The 18,972-nt window shown below is 36.9% G+C and overlaps 1 protein-coding gene across 2 annotated transcripts in view; it reads left to right on the top strand.

The window, feature by feature from the left end:
• Positions 1 to 18,972, top strand: part of FOCAD (focadhesin) — a 321,941-nt gene that overhangs the window by 111,391 nt on the left and 191,578 nt on the right. The gene's annotated exons all lie outside the window — the stretch shown is intronic.

The raw sequence follows: 18,972 nt of genomic DNA, 5'->3' as shown, positions 1-18,972 counted from the left end.
AAAAACATTGGGTTCTTGCTATCTATGGTATTAATCAACATGCTAGGATGTGAGGATAGTTATTATTGCTGTCTACACAGAACTTGTAATAAGAGAACATTTAGACATTAATAAGACTCCCCCTCTTTAAATTAACCATATATTTAGCATTGTATTCTAATTTTTTTTCCTTGGATGGGATCTGTAGAATGTATTTCTTGTGAAGGAGTTTTCCTAACTAAGGAGGTATGGTGTTTTTATTATTTTCTGTTTATTAATATCTGTGCTTGTAATTCTTTTTAAGACAATGAGGAAAAAGTCCATCTCTTTATGGCAAATTATGTGTTCCTACAGGAAAAAATTTGGTACTGAAGGTGGATAAATGCTTAAGATATGAAATTAATGTGTGTGGAATCCATTTTCATCAAAGAAATAACTGCTGCTGCCTCACAAAGAGTTTTCTTTGTGACCAGACCTCTTCTGGTCTGATTGTGCAAGTGGATCTGTAATGTACTCAAAGTACCTTTGCCCATGTTGTTTCATTTGTATAACGGGACTCATTTCAACTTGCTTCCTACTTTATTTCTCCCTTCACCTTCCCTAATGATCTTGCTTCTACCTAAATGTTTTCTTTCAGTGTTGGCACTCTGTAGGATAATCTCCTTAGAATAGTTATCACCTAGATAATGTCTGGGGATTATCTAAAGAAGTTCCACAGTAGGTTACCTGACCTGTGTATGCTGCTGATGTAAAATATGTATTGCATACAATGCACATGTGTGTTGATACTCAGGAAATTCACTGAGTCTTTGAAATTGTAGAGCAGCGATTGTCAGCCAATGTGCAGTGGCTGAATTTTTAAAACATGGAATACCTGACTGTGTAGCCAAGGGCACTGACCTCTTTTCCCTTAGATTGTCAAATAAAAAAATGACGACAGCCAGCCCGACAATAGCTGTCCAATGTGAATGAATCATTGCCGTGTGATAGTTTTGGTTACAAGTAATAGAAACCCATCAGTCCTAAACTTTTTATTCATTCTAAAATTTAGAATAGCCATGATCTGGACCGTGTATTCATTTCAAAGTGTATTTCCTCTGGGAACTGGTGGAAGTCCAAAGCCTTATAACCTGGTATTCACAATCCACAAGGAAGAGAATGGTAGAACTTTTGGATTGGCTTTGCCTGGGTCACATACCCACATTGGATCAACCATGATAGCAAGATAATGGATCACTTTAATTGATTGTCCTGAGTAGAATGGAGATGGATGAAATGTCAGGGTCCTGAAGTTATCTACACCACCAGGATCATGTAGAACCAGGGGGTTCTACATGAGGGATGAGTTGCTAAAGGAAAAGTAGTTTCCAGGTTTTTTTAAGTAACAGTATGCAAAATAGGAAAAAAATGTGGAGAACAATTTCTTAGTTAGCCTTTTGGGGACACTGAAAAGCTCTAAATGAGTTTCAGGTATTTCATTGTGCTACCATTATTCCTCTACCTTTCAGCTTTCAGGTAGCCAGGTAGTTGTGTAAGCTTAGGGTGCCAGATACCCTTAGCTGGTAGTTTCCGGTCACCTGGCTCTTTTTTTTTTTCTTACCCCAGCATCCTTATACACATTATTTTTCATGTGTGCCATGAAAGGAAAAGGTTGGGAAGCACCAGAGTGACCATCCAGGTTCACTTATTTATTCAATAAATGTTTATTAAGAAGCAGCGCCATAAATTGAAGTCAATATTTTATACTTCTGTTGATTACTTCTTAGTTTTGAAGGAAATGAAAGAATTGTGTAATTCTTCACAATTATAGGCCAGTGTAATTGTGCTTGTTAAGATGAATGGCAGAGTGAAATATTTAAATATAATTACACAACTTCATGCAGAAGCAAAGGCAGTGACTTCAATAACAACTTAAAAGTAGAGTCACATGTTTTGAAAAGAACAAGTAAATGTCCCAGAAGTAGGATATAGTGTTTTCTCCTCACTTTTCTTTATGAAGTGACCATGTCATATCATTTCACTGGCCTTTAGCTATAAGAAAAAGCAGTCAAAAAGAGAAGACTGAGTATTTTGAAAAAGCAAGTTTTCTGATTGTGAGTAAGTGCTTCAAGTAAATTCCATTCATATGAGTCAGGGTGCGGCACTGGTGGTATAGTGGTGAGCATAGCTGCCTTCCATTGATATGAGTTAGGGTTGTAATTTATTATTGGAGGAGTGTTATCTATTTCATGTTGACAGACTACAGGAAATGTACTCAGTTCATATATGTTTGTTCTCACCTCATAGAAAGCAGCTGTATTATATATAATCAATCATTGTCTCAAATTCTCTTTTGGTGGTCACTTCTATAGTAGAATTCACTGGCCCACAGTATACTTATCTAAGTGTTATGTTTTACAAGGTTTGTCCGGAAAAATTCAACCATTGTTAATATAACAAGTATGGTTTGCAAAACATCAGTGTAACCTGGCAGCCAAGGAGAGTGGACTGGAATGCGCATGTGTGAGCAATGACGACTTCCCTGCACTAATCAGTGGGGGGAGTAGACTCTGTTGAGTGACATGTGTACTGTGTGGCTGTCACATTCAAAATGGCTGAGCGAGTAGAACAACAAATCTGTATCAAATTTTGCATTAAGCTTAAACATTCTTCCATGGAAACTGTTCGAATAATTCAGAATCCCGCAGCTATGGGCAACTGGTGATTGGCAGCATCATCATGACAACGTGCCCACTCATGCATCACATCTCATGAAGTTTTTTTTGTGAAACATCAAGTACCCAAGTGACTCAGCTCCCCCTATAGCCCTGATTCACCACCCTGCAACTTCTGGCTTTTCCCTGAACTTAAATCACTTTTGAAAGGAAAGGGATTTCAGACCATCCATGAGATTCAGGAAAATACAATGGGGCAGCTGATGGTGATTAGGAGAACTGTGTGAGGTTATAAGGTGCCTACTTTGAAGAGGACTGAGGCATCATTATCCTGTGTACAATGTTTCTTGTATCTTGTATTTTCTTTAATAAATGCCTGTTTTTCATACTACATAGTTGAATACTTTCCGGGCATATGTGACAAATATTGAAAGAGATGTACCATACATGAAATATGCTTTGGTATTATTGTTATTATTCTGAAATATCAATATAAATTATTTTTAGTAATACTAATTAATAGTAATACAAGTTATCAGTATCAACTAGTAATGTTAATTAGTGTTAACAGTGGTAAGAAAATGTGCTTTTAAAAAACATGTGGTTTTATTACTTCTTACTTCTCATGTAGTTTGATGGGGCCCCCTTCTCCAGTAAGTTTTTATCCCTAATCTCTTACTTGGTCCCCTTGTGACATGCATTTTCCATCAGGTTGAATACATTTAGGACCATGGGAGATTATGAAGTTAAGTAGTCTGAAGGGAATTTGGCCTTGTTAGTACCATTTTAGAGTTAACTAGATGCAGATGATGTTTTTGAGTAACTAGTTACTCAAAGCCACAGCAATAAATCAACACTTGAAAAAAATAGTAAGGAACTTTTTTTTCCTGTGTCTAGAAATGTTGTCAGTAATTACTAATAATCCCTATAGATTTCTTACCCAGATGTGAGACTTAAGAGTGAGATTTGCAGAGGAGACAAGCTCAGGTCAGGTGGTGCTCAGTAGAAGTTAAGTACCTGTTACATTTTTAGAGGGAATGTCTTCGAGTGTTCTAGGGAGAGGTCCAAGAATGGGAATCCTGTGTGAATTTCCGTGGGTCTTAAAAGTTTTGAACACATTGCTTTAGTTTAGAGAGAGGTCTTTGCTTATAATAAATGGAATGCCATCTATTTCCTTAATTTGTGTTTGTTTTTTTTTTCCTGGAAATAACAGTTGACACTCTCATGCTTTTAGGTTATGTTTATATAACAGTTACTGCCTTTCTGATAACTGTAATATTTTTTTTATAATTGGAAGTAAATTATTCAGGCTGCCTTCAGAGATGCCTGATGACTATTTTTAAGCACATTGCTTCATGGCTTATGTACAGTAATGTCTAGCTGGTCTTTTTCTCTCCTCTTCAGAGGAAAAGAGAGCTATTTTCTACCTCTTATCTGTCCAGGATCTGGTCACATCTGGTATGAAATCAATGGTAGTGAATGTTAAACATAGGCTCTATTGAGTTCATTGAAGACTAATCTGGACCCCTGGCCTAAATGAAGACATTTCTGAACTTTAATTTATAGCCCTTTACTCTTAGCCAGGGATTGACCAACTGTGTAACATGATTGGACAGTTTGGAAATGTCTGAGATTGACATAACCTCCTTAAGAAGACATCAGTAACTCTTTGTTAATAAATAAGTATTGATTGACCTTCTAGCTCTTCATTCATAAGAGCCCAGCACAGTGACCTCTCACTTGTTAAGAAAGACATCTGGCTCTGTGAGCTGCACTGTGTGCCTCTGATGCACACTCCCTAGGTGGGAGCACACATTTTGTACTTCCTCAACCCGTTCCACATACCTGATTGTACCTGACTTCTAAGACTCTCAGCCAGAAACCTTACTTTTCCTTCCAGTTCTTCCAACCCCTTCCTTCCATTTTGGATGTTATGTGTGGTTCTTTGCCAACTCTGACCTTAGCTTCCAGTAACTGCCACCCATGCTCCCTCTGGCAGCTTCAGATAAACTGTCTATATCTACCTGGGAAGTCCCCTACAAATCCCTCACGATGTTCTCTGGCCCCCAACCCCTTGAGAAGAAAGAGATACTACCTCTTGAAACCTCTAATATATATTCGCTTAGCTGTATTTTATTAACTATATTATCAGCTAATTATTTAGTATGTAATTATTTATGTGTTAAATATATGATGATCAATATATTAAATATAAAAGTATTATACTAATTATTTATTTATATTAGCTATATCATTAACTATTGCTTCCCTGTGGCTGTTGGTATTGAGATTTCTCCATCTGAAGCATTATACCCTAGAGAATAATAGAGATGTTGGAGGAAACTATTTTTTCCCACAGCTGTATGATTCTACAAAAAACCTTATAGCAGTTATTTGTTAGTGGTTTAGAACTTAAGAAAATGTGTTTTTTCCTATGTTTCTACCTACATTGTAAGAGTTTATGGCTATATTAAATATTCATACTTAGGTATCTAAACTGAACATTAATCACAAAGATTAGTCATTTTTTAGATAGGCTGAGTGTTTAAAATAAAATCTTATAATAGCTCACTATGTCTACTTAAATATAATAACTCTAAATATTGTATGTAAGGCATATCAATTTCTTTTGATTGATTTATAAAATGGGTTGTGCCAAAGAGGAAAAGTTAATAAACTTGACTTTAGAGAACCACAAGTTTCTTACCTCAAACCTTACCCTCACTGAGGAGCTTTACAAATTAAGCTTTGTAAAACTCAATGTCTCTTTCAAACCTTGATACTTGCTTACTTCTCTCTTTTTTGGAAGTGGGGATAGATTTGTGGGGGTTTTGTCTGTTGCTTTGTTTTTACTTGCACTTTACAGTTTTGTGGTCTTTTACTTAGTTTTTACATCTTAATGGGTAAGTCTAGCTAAAGGTCTTGCTTATGGGAATAATTGCTATCTTTGATAATTTTATTTTTATCTTTAATGTTCCATGGCTTAATTTGTTTCCATTTGTAAAAGTGTATACGCTTTGAGCCATTTGAAATCACTTATGTGGCTAGGTTCATGGCCCATGACTTCCTAGTCCTTTTAAAAGTCATATATTATCAAATAGTAAAAAGTGACTTCCAGGGCAGAATCCTATTCTGCTCTGGGTCATAAGCCATATTTTAACATGAAAAATGAAAAGGAATGTGTGTAATTTAATGGTCTGTAAGTTACTGCTGTGAAAAAGGAGAAAATATATTCTGTAAAGGAACTTGCACAAAGAGTCCTTGGACAATTTGCACTCTGTTCTATCGTCACCCGTCACCAAGTTTTGTGACTTGCTACCCTCCTGAGGTCAGTCTGCTTCCTGAAGTCTCGTGGTTCTTCACAACAGCAAAAGAAGCTAGAAAGTACAGTACTTTAATAAAGAGCTTTACAGATAACGAGTGCTATATTACTATTCCTGTCTATTGTGCCTGGAGCAAAATTGGGATGAGCTTGTCAACAGGAAGCAATTAGACAAAGGAAAACAGATCAAAATGTGAAGTCAAGACTCTCTTCTATCTTGTGGCAATATATTTATTTCTTCTTTATAAAACCCACATAGATACCTCTAGAATCAATGTTTTAGCTGGCATTTGAACCTTTAAATGTTTTGCAGGGGGTTTTTGTTTGTTTTGCAGAAAGCCTGTGTCAATTTCTTGCCTTTTATAAAATTTTAATTTTAATTGTCATTCTAGTACAGTTTTCTGCATTTCTTGCCTTTTTTGAGTGTTAATATTGTTCTGAGTCTCTTCTGACAAGTCTACAGATTTATAAATTGCTTACAATACTCACTGAGAAAATTGTAATTTTTCAATTCAACTTATATCACCATGCCGCTTACTAGCTTTACTAATAAACTAAAACAAAAGCCATCTGTCTTCTTGTGCTACTGAAACCTGAGTATCAGAAAGAATGGAGTGAAATTTGATGAGGATGGGTCCCAAAACTGCACTGAGAACTCTCAGTGGAGTATATCTGCTCCATTCAAATGTCAGGAAACAGTAGCTTTGTCTTCTGGTTAAAGCCTGCTTAGAATTGCCTTCAGTGTGAGTGAAGGACTCAGAGGGGAATCAGATTTTGTGGTAATTTTGAATTTCATAACGGGCATGAGGAATTCTGCTAAAGGGGAAAATAAATGGAAGTCCACAATTGACAGAATAAAGTTTTTCTAATTTAGTCAGTGAACAGGGAAGGGAGAGGGAATATTGGTTCTCTCTCCCTACTAAAATCACAGTGTGACAACCTGAAGTGAAGCTGCCAGTGAACATTTCTTACCACTGATTCCACAGTCAGACCTTCCAATAAAGGGATTCTTATTTACAGAAATATTTTCTTAAATTCTACAGACAAATCGTGTCAACTTCCTAGTCTTTAATGTAGCCTAGTCATTTAGAAGTTGAACTATCTTCTTCTTTTAATTATATTTTGTTGATTATGCTATTACAGATGTCCCAATTTTCCCATTTACCCCCATTACCTAGCACCTCCTACTCCCTCAGGCAATCCTCACACCTTTGTTCATGTCTACTGGTCATGCGTATGAGTTCTATGTCTACTACATTTCCTATACTGTATTTTACATTCCCTTGGTTATTCTGTGACTACCAATTGTATTTCTTAATCTCCTTATCTCATAACCCACTTCCCAAAACACCTCTCCCATCTGCCGAACGCCAAAACACTCTCCATATCCATGATTCTATCTCTGTTCCTCTTGTTTACTTTGTTTTTTAGATTCAATTGTTGATAGATTTGTGTTTATTGCCATCTTATTGTTCATAGTTTTGATCTTTTTCTTGAATACCATATTGTGCCATGTATAATATGGAATTTCTTGCCCATATTTTAGAGATAAAAATAAGGATGTGCATTATACATGGGTATAATGATTATATACCATGGGTAAAATAATCCTGTGTATAATGTGCACAAAAACGTGGGTGTGCATCATCCACGGGAGCACATTATACACAGGAAAATATGGTAAGTCCCTTTAACATTTCATGTAATAATGATTTGGATCATGTGAACTCCTTAGTTGTTTTTTGTTTTTTTTGGGGGGAAGCTCTTTCCATCCTTCAATTCCAAATGATATCTTTACTGGGTAGAGGATACTTGGCTGTAGGTCCCTGCTTTTTTAACTTTGAATATTTCTTATCAGTCCCTTCTAGCCTGCAAGTTTCTTTTCATAAATCAGTTCACAGTCTATGGGAACACCCTTGTAGGTAATTAAATACCTTCTCTTGTGGCTTGTAATATCCTCTCTTTATCTTTAACCTTTGGCATTTTAATTATGGGTGTGTCTTGGAATGGGCTTCTTTGTATCCATCTGATTTGGGACTCTCTGTGTTTCCTGGACTTGCATGTCTATTTCTTTCATGAAATTAGGAAAGTTTTCTGTCATTATTTTTTTCAATAAATTTCCAAGTTCTTACTCTTCTCTTCTCTTTTGGGAACAACTATGATGTGAATGTTGGACCTCTTGAAGTTATCCCAGAGGATGCTTAAACTATCCTGATTTTTTTTGGATTCTTTTTCTTCTTGTTCTGCTTGTTTGTTTTTTGCTTCCTTATGTTCTAAGTCCTTGATTTGATTCTCAACTTCAACCATTCTGCTGCTGTTTCCCTGTAAATTGTTCTTTATTTCAATTATTATATCCTTCATTTCTGACTGAATCTCTTTATTGCTGTTGAGGTTCTCACTACATTCCTTGAGCATCCTTATATCCAGTATCTTAACCTCTGAATCTGATAGCTTGCTTATCTCCATTTTGTTTTAGCTCTTTTTCTGGGATTTTGATCTGTTCTTTCAATTGGGCCATGCTTCTTTGTCTCCTCATTTTGGCAACCTCCCTCTGTTTGTTTCTGTGTATTAGTAGAGCTGCTGTAACTCCCTGTCTTGGTAGCATGACCTAATATAGTAGGTGTCCTGTAGGGTCCAGTGACACAGCCTTCCCTATCACCCAAGCTGCGTACTTGAGGTATGCCCTCTGGGCTGAGTACACCTTCCTCTTGTAGTTGAGCCTTAAGTGCTATTGGTAGGTCAATGGGAGGTATTTACTCAGGCCAGTCAGCTGCAAAGATTGGCTGTGACCACTGACCACCATCTTCACCCTCTGTGGAGGAATCAGCTGTGTGGGGGCAGGGTGTTGGTGTTCTATAGCTGTGTACTGGGTGCTCAGGCTTTGGGGTTTTCTGGGTGGTGCAGTCCAAGGTCAGCCACCACTCGTGTTTCTGCCTGAGGCCACCCAGCATGAGCCGCAAAGCAATCTGCAGATGGCTGCTACTTTTGCTAGGGTTGAAGGTTCCCAGGTGAAGCCAAGCATGAACCAAGGCTGGCTGCTGCTAGTTCTGGTTTTGGGGCCACTTAGCAAGATGTATGGGGGAAGGGTCTTGGCAAGCTAGGGCCTGCTGTTGTTTGTTTGAGAGGAATTAGGAGGATGTGAAGCATGAGCCAAGACAAGCCGTTCATATGGAAAAGCCACCATTAACAGCTTGAGTGGGGTAGAGACTCAGGGAATCACCAGGGCAGGGTAAACAGTGTGAGCTGGGTTTGGGGAGTCTCAGATATGGCACCCACCTGCCAGCAATGTGGTTTTGTTGGGGGGAGGTCTCAGAAATGGAACCATAGCCACTGCCTCTTGCTCTGTCTGGGAAAAAGCTGTCCCCCAGTTCTTGCCCTGATGCCAGACGCTTCAGTTCCCCACTGTATGCCACTAGTGCCTTTCAAGCTGCTACTCCAGTGCTGGAGCTCAGGGAGTGAGTCTGAGTAAGTCTGCGTGTGGACCCTTTAAGAGGAACTGTTGGGAATATAGCAATTTCTTCCATCAATTTAATCTCTGTTGGTTTTTATAGCCAGAAGTTATGGGGACTTATTTTCCTGGCACTGGAACCCTGAGCTGGGGGCCCTTGCTCCTGAGGTATTCCTACCGAATTTTTATCCACCACACATGGGTGTGGAACCAGCCTGTTCTGTGTCTTCACGTCTCTGCCCCTCCTACCAGCCTGGATGGATGTGGTTTCTTTAATTCTGCATTTGTTGGACTTTGATTCAATTCAATTTCTAAGTGTTGTGAGGGATGGTTGTTTTATAGTTTAGGTAAAATTTATGTGGTTGTGCGTGGACGGGAGCCATGTTTACCTACACCTCCATATTCTGAACTATTATGTCGAACAAAACGATAGCTGATAAAAATAGCTAATATTGACAAGCTTTTATCTCCCAGTCACTATTCTAATCACTTTATTTGCATAACAAACTCAGTGAACACTCATAGCTCTTTGAGATTGGTACCACCACTTTAGGAAACTGAGGCACTGAGTTTGATGAACTTGCCTGAAGTCACACACAGCTAGTAACTGGCAGTCAGGATTTGAACCCAGCACAAATGGTTCCAGGGTCAGTGCTCTCACCCATATGCATACTGTCTCATTGAAATGTTTTGTTAAAATATTTTTTAAAAATTTTTGAAAGAATAAACAAGGTTTACTAGCTTTATATTCTTTAGATTGGTCTAGTCAGTTGTACAGCTAATTAAATGCTAAGAGAGGTGGGAACCTCATTTGTTTGAAATCTGGCCAGATCTTCAGTCTAGTATGATTATTTTTGCCTCTGTTATGCTAGCTCCCACTGGCCCTTCCATAAATAGGCAAATCACATTTACTCAGACATTTATACCTAAATAGGACACATACACAGGGTCACGACTCATGTAAGCACACATTAAAGGAAAGATTGAGAAAGTCCAAGTGACTCAGCATCAGCAAGCATGCTTGCAATTGGGTCAAAAATTATTCTTTTATTTTTTGTTATTAATGACCATAATTGCAATATTCTGAAATCTAATAAAATACAGGAATATTTTTTAGTGAAAAGTATGCTGTATTGTATTCCCTTTTTTTTTTTTTTGAAAAGGGTTTACAAAATGTTGAGAAAATTATGCCTTGGCTGTTAACATTTGAAACATTTAAAAGGTTTGGCATGATACAGTTAATTTAAGATCTTCTAATAGGATGAAAGAATCATCCTATTTACTTAGTAAATAGTCATGGAGAACCTTTTTAGGACTCTCATTTGAATTGAAGCTTGGTATACAAAGACAGTTGTTTGGGAAGTCACGGTGCATAGAGAAAATGGGTACCATGCAGTCAGAATAACCTGTGATAAGTGTTAGGATGCAGGGAAGCACAGGGTGTTGTGTGAGCCCAGAAAGGGGCAGCTAAGTCATAATAGGAAGACTGTTTGTAGTACATGATTTATAAGCTAAATATTATGGAATAAATGGAAGTTTGAAAAAAAAATCTTCGAATAAAATCTTGGTATGATTGCTCCTGTTGCCTCAGCACTAGAGAAAAAAGCACATTGCTGAGGATAGACAACCACTCAGTGCCTCAACTTCTAAAAAAATGGGGTCTTGTACTTCCTCCAGAAGTTACTAAAAGGTAACAGAGCCCATCCTGTTAATATAGGCTTCCCAGTCTGTTAGATCATGGGGGAGGTGGGGAACTAAGGGTCCTGGGTGGGAGGGCAATATGAGCTCCCCATTCTTTGGGGTACCCAGCCTCCCAGCTCACTCCTGCCCCCACCAACTGGTGGGCATGCCAACAGAGTCACGCAGAGATTGGGGGTGCCTACAAGAAAGACCACCACTGCCAACAAAAAACAAGATCTTTGAAATAAACTAAAAGAAGCATATTGCCTGTTTCTATTGCATGTGAAGTGCTTTTTATGTGATGTCCTCTTCTTTGAGTACTGCCATTGGGCAAATAACGCAACAAATAAATTTTTGATGGTGGTCTTGGACTACTTTTTTGTGAAACATAGGTTCACTAGCAGTAATTTCTCTTATAGTCAGGTTTGATTTTTTTGTTGAAGAGTGAAAGAAAGCCACTGATATTTAGTCGCAATTGTAACTACTGTCTGGTAGCTGTAACTGACACTATGCGCCGTGATTTGGTGGGAAAGGTCTACTCCAGAATTCTTGAAGTTGAACAGCTACGTTAGCTCTCTTAGGACTTTGACCCCACCAGGGACAATTTTGAGCTCTTTGTGATAGATACAGTGTAATAAACTCTGGCAAGTTTTCAAGCCAGTTTATGTAATGAAATTGGGCAGTCTAAAGTGAGTTTATTTCAAATGGGTAGACATGGTTACAAATTCAGTGGAGGCAGATAGGTAGTTAAGATGTGACTTGGGATGATTTCAACATGTCAGGTGTCCTGCGTATTGATCAGACTTTTGGAGACCTTGTTCCCTGCTGTACTTGTTTACTAACATTCTTGTGGTAGTGGGTCACGTCTGCATGTGAGACACTTTATGTATTTATTCTCTATCTAAAGGAAACAAGCATATAAAAATATATGTAACCATATATGATATGAATTTATCATATCAGAGTCAGACAACACTAAAGATGAATGAGATGAGTAAGGACAGATCCATGCTTGGAAGTGTCCTGTAGTTATCATGAATGTAAGTAGTCTTCAAGGGAAATTTCCAGTAAATTATAATTAGATTTAAAATTTTTAAAAGGAATTCCTCAAGGGGAACTGTCTTACATGTTTTTGCCTCCTAGTAACCCTAGACAGTTCCTGGGCTTTACCTGTTTTGTTGCCTGATTGAATCAACACATAAAAATATTAGACATACGTACTTATCATCCTGAAAACAATAACCTGTTTTCTAATATTGTCATGTGTTACCCAGAGTAATTGATAGAACAGTGAGTCTGGGGTGAGGGATTAGGTTAGGTTAGATTACAGTAAAATCTTATTAAATGAAATCCTATTAATTTAGGGATCTGGGTAATTTGATATAGGCTGAGTTAAAACATAACTGATGTTGAAGCTTTTTTTTTTTTAGACTCTTTGGGTTTGCTCATTTGCATTAGTACAATGAACGTGCCAATTTAAGATGATCAAATTATCTGTTCATTAAGGCATCAGCAGGGACTGGTACTTGGCAACACTTGGCTAATTAGTTTGTTACAGTATTTTTGTGAAAGTAATTGAGTTTTATTTCTTTTAACATTATTTTTAATCCATCTCATCTACTTTCATTGTTTTCAGTAGTCTAAATTTTTTAGTGATAATTATACCAGTGACATTTTACTATTTATGCATATTTAATTGTTAAATTGTATCCAGTTTTTATCAGTGAACTTGAACTGCGTGGAGTTATCATTTAGCTTGAAACACTGTACATACTTTGTTTTTTTAGGTCCCATTTTATTAAGAATTTTCAAGTTATTGATTTGTTCATATACATTATATTGTATATATATATATATATGTGCGTGTATATATTAGTTGGTTGACAGAGTCATTAAAAATATTGTTGAGTAGGAGGTGGTATTGCCATGTGGAGGGATGTAAGTGTCTTTGGAACGCACATGAAGAGACCCATAAGATTTCTTGAAGCAGGGGAAAAGGAGGGCATCCTAGGCAGCATAAAGAGCATATGCAAAGACACAAATGTGTGGCAGGTAACATTGTGATAATGAGACTGAAAGCAGTACTGTATGAAACTGAGATGTATAGGGTGAGGGAAATTGATCCTGGAGTGGATATTGGGCAAACATTTGGAAGCAAGATCCTAAAGAGCCTTGCAGTAAGGCAGGAGATGAGAATTTAAAGGATTGGGGTAATCAGATATAGAGGAGGTAGTTACATAACAGGATGTTAGAAGTTTTGATGGGGACCTTGTGATACCAAGATGAGTTTTGGGACAGAACACCTGGTAGAACTTACAGAGTATCAGGAATAAACCTTGATATCGGAGTGTTGTTGTAGTTTGTAGCCCCTCACTCATATTGACGGTCTAGAAATTAGGAATGAGAAGATAAAGAAAACAAAGGATTCTATTAGCAAGATGTTGAAGTGCTGAGTCGTCCTGCAAGGGCTAGCCCCTTATCTCAATCCCAATGACAAGAGCTTCAGTGGGAAGCTCTGACCTACTTCCCCCAATCCAGCCGGATATGTATCTCCTATAGTTGGAATAAACAGATATATATGGTGGATTTGCTACTGCCCAAAAGAGTCTAAAAAGAGTGATGGACTGGCTAGCTTGTGTGATGCTGCAAGTGAAGAGGAAAGTACTGCAATATAGAGATTGGCTTGCATGCCTAGAATTTGTCAGAGAAAAAGGTGTGTTAGTGTTCCCGATGGGTAAAATGTGGGCAGCATGAACAAGAGAACTTTAGCAGAATTGTCTCTTTTCATCCCATAGGTCTGCTTACAGGATTACTAGAGGAGGGGAACAATTAAACCAGAAGAGAGCATCCTACCTGCATCAAAAATCTAAAGAGAAGTTGATCTTGCAGGTTTTGGCTGCTTGCCATAGAGCAGTAGAAGAATCTCTCTGGGGCATGTGGGCTATAAAGATGCTCCTAGCCCAGTAGGAAAGGAGTGCTGACTCTACTCCTTGGAGAAGCCTGCCTAGATCCAGAGATGGGAGGGGGAATCCAAGCCTATCAGCATCAATTAAAAGGTAGTAAGGTTAAGGGAACCCCTGAATTCCTCCGACTGTCACTATAGCCTTCTGCTGCAGAGATTCTCGATATAACCTTCCTAATCTCATTAGCAAGTCAGTAAGAAATGTGTAGATGTTCTCCAATTTAGGCTTTTGTGGGCAATGAATGATGCTGAACCATTTATTATAATAGAGATTCCAGATGGTCTTTATTTCACACTTTTTCTGTTGGTGTCCACTTTTAAATTTGTTGTGCTTTGCTGAGGTTTTCAAATGGGGATATCAAAATTTACTTTAATGCTTTTCTTGATAATGTCAAATTGTCTTTATAATTAATGGTACTTGGCTCAAATGTTTTGAAGCATAAAAGTCATTGCAACAGTTATGCCCATTTTCTCCCTTTTCATGTTTTTTTTTCTTCTCGAGACAGTGGAATGTCACTTACCCCATATAGAAATGAGGAGCCTTATGCACAGTTTTGTTGCTTGGTGGAGAATTCTTGGTACTTGGTTTCAAGTGCTTGGTGAGCATTTGATGACATCTTAGTTTTTTTGAAGTCAGGGAGGGTTCAGGCAATAGTGTGCAAAATTGCTGAAGAATGTAGATGAATTTTTTTTTAAAACCATAGAAAAAGGAAGAATCATGCATGCATACATTAAGTTGTCTTAAATCAAATCCTAGCTGAAGCTGTACTGACACATGCTGTTCATGAAAGACTTAATACAGTCCTTCTAATCGGATGAATTGTCTTGTTGTGCAAAAACTGTTATTACACTGTGTGTGAAACCAACCATGTTGCAGGGGGAAAAAATTAAATCGCCTGACTGAGAGGTCACTTGTGAATAGTAACACAAGATCTATTACCATTATTAGAGACTCTGGAGGACATTCACCCTTTTATGGTCTTTCAACTGCTGGAATGAAATATTTTAATGGTAAATGACACCCTTCTGGGAAATCCTACTAAAGATTCATTATTCCCCCCTGCTGTTTGTACTTAAAAAGGGCAGGGAGGGGCCTCAGGGAAAACACCACATTGTTCTTTTCAGATCACTTAAAATTCTTGCTTATTTTGATTTGTTGTGATGACAGTTGCCTTTGAATGTTACTCATTACACCTTTCTTAATCTGCCTCTATTAGTACCTCACTTTATCTTTCGTAACACATGCACATTCTATAATTCTTTCCATAGGGAAATTCACCATCGAGTGAAAGCGCAGAGACCACGGTGTATGTAGTCTATACCAAAATCTGGATTCAAGCACTTTAAAATACATGAAATGAAAAGTCTGTCTGCTTATTTTGTTTATTTTTTAGAAGGTCTTTTGAATATATATAAGAAAGATTATGTGAGTACATAATTTAGTTCTGCATGACAATGATGGTCATCGGTAAATATTTTAAGAAATATTTTCAGAAGTAAATGAATAGATATTGATCTGAGGTGAAGCTTTATAACATAGTTATTAAGTTGGGGAGCAGATTTCCCTTCCAATGGATGCATTCATTATAAGCTGTTAACACATTTGCTATAGTTTATTACCAACTCAGGAATGTCTGCCGTATTTACTAAATGGGATTATTGGGGGTGGGGAACAAGAAAGAATAGAAGAATAGCAGGGAGAGCAGGGGAAAGAAATTTGGTATAATTGTTTGAAAAGTCAAAGAAACTGACTGGCCTCCCTCCATGTTCAGTATCTTTTTTCATCCTTTCTTTTAAATCTTCCTTATTTTATTGCCTAATAGATATGGAACTGTTAGAGAGTTGTGAATAGGCACATAATTCTGTTAGATTTCTCATTGCCTGCTTTTGTTACAGGTATTTGATGGGTTCATTAAAACATATCTGTTGAAATGGGGGTTGGTAAGAAGAAGGATAGAGGGAAGGGAATACATTGTCAGAAGGAATAATATATAGCTATTTGAGCTTCACCTGGAAAATAAAAATAATTTAGTAAAATGGGAGATAGAAACCCTTTCTCAGGTTGCTAATGAGAGGCTTGACCTAGCTGCTGCTGCAGCAGCATCTTTGGGGATGATGAGAGATGCAAAATGCACTGTTGCTAGGCAACTCTCTTGGCTGCCTTTGGAGCAGGTTCATATGTGCTAAGAGCTAATGAATCCTCCTATCTGCTCTTTGAAACTGTTCAAAAGCCAATGAAGACATACCCAGACATTTAGTATTTACAAGTACCTGAACCATTCTTGCTATGTCATTTATGCATTAAAAATTAAGTTGCCCATTTATTGTGTACTGAATATTACTTATTTTTTCAAGTTGGACCAAAATTTGAGCCCTAATAAATGTTTTCAAAAAGGAGGTAAATAAGGGATGACTTAGTTATAACTGATGCTAAATTATTCTATATGAAGGTTTATCTTTAAATGTAATGTTTTCTTTTTTTTTTTTTCAAAAGTGGTAAGGTATTTGAAACTTGCCCCTTTACACTTCCAAGAAAGCTGTTAATTAATTACACTGTCTTCATACCTTGAAGACAGTGTAATTAATACCTTGCTCAGCCAAGACTGTTATTTGTGAAGATGATAAGAATCTGGAACCCAGAACCATTTTTTTATGGGGCCTGTCTAAAGCTGCCTCCCTACTCCTAACCCCCTCCCCCTAAAACACACACACTGGACAGTAGCCTGTAAGACAAACCACAGAACAGAAATAAAGCCTGATGAGGAAAAATCCCTGGATCAAATAATGAATCCAACTCTTCGTAAGATCCACCCAACCTCTAATAATACCTACCTCTGAGGGATGTGGTAAAGATTATAGGATCTTGCGCATGAAAAAACATTGTAAAGTGCCATATGAATGCTAGTTTTTGCAGTAATTCCAACAGGTTGTCTAAATTCAACAAAAAATTCTGTGTTGCTGGATTACTAGCTATTAGTGAGGCTTGTTCATATTTTGGTAGGCTATAGGATAATTATAGTAGGATTTATTTGTAACAAAATTTAATCTATAACTCTATTTTTGTTGCATTAACCTATGATTTCTCTTATTGTCACATCAAATAGTATAATACTGGTGTGATAGAAGGTACTCAATAAATATTTAGTAATTAAGAAAGTTGTGTTAAACCTCTGTATAGAACTCTAAAGTGAAATGATTCATTCTTCAAATATTGCAAAATACAGTGGAGAGTCTGTTACAATTCTGTGTATGTCTGCATTTTTGCATCTGTAAAATAAGAATAGTAAAAGAATCCACATAATTAAATTCATCATGTGGGTTAAGTGAAATAATCCAGAGTAAATCTGTATAGCACCTGGTTTATAATCAGTGCTCAACAAAAGCTATGTATTCTTAAAATTGTAGTTGATTTTCATAGGTCCTTTTATTCATTTCATAATTATTTTTGTGCTGTATTATGGTCTAGTACCAGTGCTATGCTATGTAGCAAATTAGACATGTTCCTTGCCTATTTGGGGCTTATTGTCATACTTTATTCCCCAAATACATGAAGAGAGAGACATTACTGTTTTCTCTGTGTGTGTGTGTGTGTGTGTTTTAAACTATACTTGTATACATAAAAGGGATAGAGAATAGTGCTGTTCAGTAGAAATACAATATGAGCCACATATATAGGTTTAAATTTTTTTGTAGCCACATGACAAAAGTGAAAATAAACAGGTAAAATTAATTTTTAAAAATGTTATTTAACTCAATATATCTGAAATATTTCAATATATAACATAAAACTATTAATGAAATATTTATATGTAATTTATTGTACTAAACCTTCCAGATCTAGTATGTACCTTACAGCACATCTCCATTGAGATTAGCTGCATTTTAACTGTTCGTCAGCCATACGTGGCTAGTGGGCTACTGTGTAGAATAGTGCTGAAGTACTAGCAATTCCCATGCTCATTTCTTTGATATAAATGTAAATATGTATTTGGAAATACTCTTCCCATTGCTTTTATTAGCTGACAATAGCTTCACAGTCTCTGCAGTGCAATAGAGAAATTTTAAAATAAAAAAATTAAAACTTCACAAAATATTGTAAGAATTGTGTATGCTGCCAGCTGGGTACTAGAAATATCAGAAGGAATATGTACTCTGTAAAGGATATGGTTGTCTAACCACTGTGCTGTACACCTGAAGCTAATATAAAATAACATTGAATGCTTACTGTAATTGAAAAAATTAAGGAAAAAATATTTTAATAAGGGATAACTAAAGACTAGTGTTAAGGTGATTAGAAGGCGTGGAGATTTCAAAATGTTGAACAGTAAAATTAAAATGCAGCTCTCATTAACAAAAGAATTAAAAATCTTTAAGAAAAATAATACTTCAAAAAGAGTTTTTTAGAGAAGTACTAAGAGAGTAATGGAATGTCTGGCAGCATTTTTTGAATGGAAGTAGTTAGTCTCAAAATTATACTTTTTTCTTTCTTCTGTAGTTAGTCTTAAGTTTAATGTACCTCATGTTTACTGAGTACTTGCTTTGTGTGTGCTCCTGAGCAAATACAAAGACAAAAAGGAGGAACAAGGTTGCTGCCTGTAAGGTGGTCTCTGGCTCATGTGAGCAACAGTGTTAGGAACAAGACTGTTACCCAAAATAAATTGACATAAAGTTGTACACAAAGCTAGAGTGACAAACAGTGTTTAGAATGTTATTTTCTTAGAAGGGGGCAAACAGTTACTCTATTATCCTTTAATATTTTCCATGTTTACAATGATAAAACACTATTTTCATGGTTAGTGCATGAGTAGTTGAACTATCAGTTTGAAAAAGGAAGAAACATCAAAATTAAGTGGGCAAGAGAAAGGGCTAGATGTGCCTTGAAAAATACCCTGAGTAAGAAGGCAAGGGGAGCCTGATCAGACTTTGT

This window comes from Phyllostomus discolor, chromosome 3, assembly GCF_004126475.2.
Source record: "Phyllostomus discolor isolate MPI-MPIP mPhyDis1 chromosome 3, mPhyDis1.pri.v3, whole genome shotgun sequence".
In the NCBI taxonomy this organism is placed as follows: Eukaryota; Metazoa; Chordata; class Mammalia; order Chiroptera; family Phyllostomidae; genus Phyllostomus; species Phyllostomus discolor.
This window is presented reverse-complemented; position numbering and strand designations above follow the sequence as displayed.